Below are 4,343 nucleotides of genomic sequence, written 5' to 3'. Positions count from 1 at the left end.
TTAAAGACTGACTTATAAAACAGATAGGTTGTAATCAGGCTCCAACTGGCAACTTATGGTTAACCCTGCCTTTTGCACACACTTACGGTAAACTCTGCCTATTGGCCACCTGTGTGTGGTCTGGTATGTCTGTACAATCCTTTGTGTGGTATGATCCCATTGGTCACCTGCACGTGACCAGGCTTGACCTCATGGATTTTGCCTTTAAAAACCAAAGTATGTGGGCCACTCAGGGTTGCAGTATCAGCTCCTGAGCCTGTGCTGAGGCCCTGGCCAGTCAGTGTAGGAACCTTCTCAATAAAGTTGCTTCTTTGTTAACAACTTTTTTGAGGTGGGCTCTGTCACTCTGGATGACTAGGTGGGCTTGCCTGCCTGAGTAGGGGTCTTCCTACCACAACCACCTAATGTCCATACCTTTCTACTTTCTAACTGGACAGCAAGTTAACAGTCTTGCCTTTGTTACCTGCTTTTTGTATGATGCTCTCCACTATTCAGTTGCCCAAAAGACCCTAGACACCCCCTTCCTGCCTTCCTTGCCCCAGTCCAGTTATTCCTCCTTCCCTGTATTGGGCTGCAATTGGGCTTATATTCCAAATGGAACTTTTCTGGTCCATAGCCAATGTGTGTTCTCTTATGTCATTCATGTTAACTGACCTTTTCACTTTGTCAGCTTTTTGTCTGATCTTTCCAAAAGTCTCTTTCAACAGGATAACATTCCCCCACCCAGAATAACACCTGGGAACAGGTCAAGGCGATCCTGTTCCTACAGGAAACTAGTGACATCAGTAACACTGCCCTGCCTTTCCCAGCGCAGACCTGGACCCTAATATCTCCAGCTCCAGGGATTCCTTAATGCCCCCAGTCCAGCAGGAAGTAGCCAAAAGAGCCCATGACACCCATTGGCTCTGGTACCTTTAAATATCTCTGCTACCTCCTCCTTAGGTTACTGTGATCCTAAAGAAGGAAGTCTTACTCCCTATCATCCAGAATGCTGGGAGTCAGGTACCATGTCATGTCTCCAATACGAGACAGAAAAGGCAATTTCAGGTCTTTGATAGCCCCTGCTGGGAATTAGTCCCTCCATGGCATATTCTTCTCTTGGGCTTCTAACAGCAGTTTTGCCTTTTATTAATTGTGTCTTACATTTTAGATAACTAATGCCATGGAAAAAGAAGGACCCTTACCAAGCACTGTCAAGCAGATGCTTCTTGAATGGTACCCAGCCAAGCAATGAAACAAGGACCCCTGACTACTTCACCCCTTTACAGCTATCTCCAGAAGAGACGACCTCCACCCATAGCCCTCAGCCTAGTACCCTCTATTTTTATTAAACAACAGAGCAGGGGAATGTAAGCATTATGCCCACCTTTGGGCCTCAGCTCCACCCAGACCTGAGCTTCTCCCTGCCCTGGAGTTCTTGCTATACAGTTGGCCACTCCCTCTCTCCACCCAGACCCACATGAACTCCCATCTACCTCATTTCCTATTGCCCCAAACCCTGCTGCTACCTATAGCAGAGACTGCCATGTGCTCTCTCTCCAGGGGAAATATGGCTCCTCTAATAAACATTGTAATAATCTTTCTCCAGTGCCTGCCTGCCTCTGCATAGTCCCCTAGCATGGATGTGAAGGATCTTTTCATTAATCCTTTCAAACACATTACTCATGGACTTACACCCTACCCATTTTCGGGGTGGGGTAGGGTGGGGGGTGGGGGTGGGCCCATCATGGAGCTTGAACTCTGGGCCTGGGTGCTGTCTCTGAGCTCTTCAGCTCAAGGCAAGTGCTCTACTACTTGGGCCACAGAGTCATTTCCCATTTTCTGGTGATTAATTAGAGATAAGAATCTCACAGACTTTCCTGCATAGGCAGGATTGGCTTTGACACCCAGCTTACCCTGGCCATTTTATAGTGAGGAAGTAGCAACAGAAAGCTCAAGTGGTTTACAGAATAAAAAAGATAGTAAAAAATAAGTATGATTTGCCAATGGTTATTCTAGCATGTGAGCCCAAAAAATCCCTGCCCTTCATTGACTTAATGGTCCATTTTGCTTAGACTTTTCCTATGCGAATATAGAAGTCCACATGCTCACTACTTACTGCAGGTAGGAAGCAAAGATATGTCTTCTGCCCATTACAAGGGAGGAACTATCCAGTAGAGGTAAATGCAGCTAGGGGAAAACTATATTTAAGCCAGAGGAATATTTCCTACCAAAACCTAGCTCCTAAACCATTAACTGATAATCACAGGAATAAAGTTTTTCTTAATATCTTATTTGTGCCTACCAGGTAAAGACCTTTAAAAATCAAGTGCTCAGAAGTGGCTCCAGTCAGTAGCTCCAGTGGTAGAGTGGTGTTTGTCTTCAGCTGAAGAGCTGAGGGACAGCACCACGGCCCAGAGTTTAAGCCCCACAACTGATGAAAAAAGTCATAGTGCTAGCTTTATATACCTGTATTATTGGTCAAATCTTTTTTATTCTTTAAACTCTTAGAATAATTAAAAGCTGAGTTAATTTTAGAAAACTTAAAGCATTTCATATCATATCCATATTATTCTCTCTAAATATCATTTCACGCTTAAAGGAAACAGAGATCTTTGAAGAAACAGCTGGTTTGGGATCGGCTCTGAGACAAGAATCACATGTACTAAATCTGAAATATCTTATTATACCAGAAGTCAAAGAAGTCATCAAGGTTATTAGAGCTGTGTCAGAGAACTAGAAAACCAGTGATTGACTAATCAGAATGTCAGTTTAAAATGGGACTTGAAGCAAATGAGATAATTTTAAGTCTGTGGTATCATAATGATACATCTATTTTAATTGTGCATATTTATGTAATACAGACTGGTAATTCTATACATGTGTGCAATGTGTAATGATCTAATCAAGGTAGTTAGCATTTTCATATCCTTAAACATTTAAAAATTTTTGATTAACACATAATGATTATATAACTTCATGAAGTCCATTACGATACTGATACATACATATATATATATATATATATATGATGCACAGGAGCCAAATTAGATGACCTTATCTTTGTATTTCATTATAATTACTTTCTGTGTGAGGACTACAAGCTTCTCTCTTCTAACTATTCATAAAATATAAATAGATTGAAGAGGTAGGAGGAGGGGGCAAGATGGTAGATGAGAAGCATCCACTATTTTGGCTTCATGGATGAGAAGAGTCAGCTAACCACACACAAATGCAACTATCTACACTTGTGGCTTGTTTCATTTAATTAAGCTATAAAACACTGCTATTATAAAAACTCATGAACATGTGGCTGAGTTTTTTAAAATATGTAAGTACATCATTGTTAACTATACCTCCCAACTATGTTGGAACACTGCATCCTATTCCTCCTCCACAGAAACAAGTCCAGACTCCAAGAAAATACACGATTTTCCAAGTTTCTTCAACAAACAAAATGGAAATAAGAAAAAAGAGGATGAGTATGAGTAACAGGAATTTATGGAAGGATGATAGAAGAAATGAGTAAGAGCAAGAATAGAGGAGAAAAAAGGAAGAGGAGAGTATAAGAATGGAGAAAAACAATCTATAGACTAAAAGTTTAGGCCAGTGAAGTAGCTCACATCTGTAATCCTAGCTACTCACTTATTTTGCAGAGAAAGGGAGGAGCACAGGTTCCAGGATAGCTAGGGCAAAAATTTAGCAAAACCATGGCTTGTCAATCAAGTGAGGTGGAGTGGTATATGCCCATAATCCTAGCTGTTCAGGAGATATAGGTAGAAGGATCACTGTCAGTGATCTAGGCCTGGACCAAACAACAACAACAACAAATCAAGATGCATTGCCTGGAGGCCTGGATTAAGTAGGAGAGTGTTGTCTAGCAAGTTCAAGGCCCTGGGTTCAAACTCCAGTAGAAGCAAAGAAGGAGGGAAGGAAGGAAGGAAAGGGAGAGGGAGAGAGGGAGAAAGGGAGGGAGGGAGGGATTTATGTGAAAGCCAATGCAGGTGAAGTGTTTTTATATATAATTTTGAGAAATTTGCATATCCTCTAGATATTTGATGGTACTGAGATAATTGTTGGATTTGTCAGTATGATAATAGCATTATTTTTATGATTATATTTTTATGAAGAAATATTTATCATTCAGAGACATACTCTGAAAGACATTTTTTAAATAAGTGAACAATACAGAAGATATGAAACTTGGACAGATGATAGATGATGGATGAATGGATCAATGGATAGACAGAATGGATGAATGAGAAAGCAGCTCTGTTCTTTGGTGTGCTGGTTGATACTGAGGCAGTGGAAAGCATAGCAGCAGGTACTACACACAGTGCTTCACTCCATTCCAATCCCAAATT

Source organism: Dipodomys ordii, unplaced genomic scaffold (assembly GCF_000151885.1).
Source record: "Dipodomys ordii isolate 6190 unplaced genomic scaffold, Dord_2.0 Scaffold34, whole genome shotgun sequence".
NCBI lineage: Eukaryota > Metazoa > Chordata > Mammalia > Rodentia > Heteromyidae > Dipodomys > Dipodomys ordii.
This window is presented reverse-complemented; position numbering follows the sequence as displayed.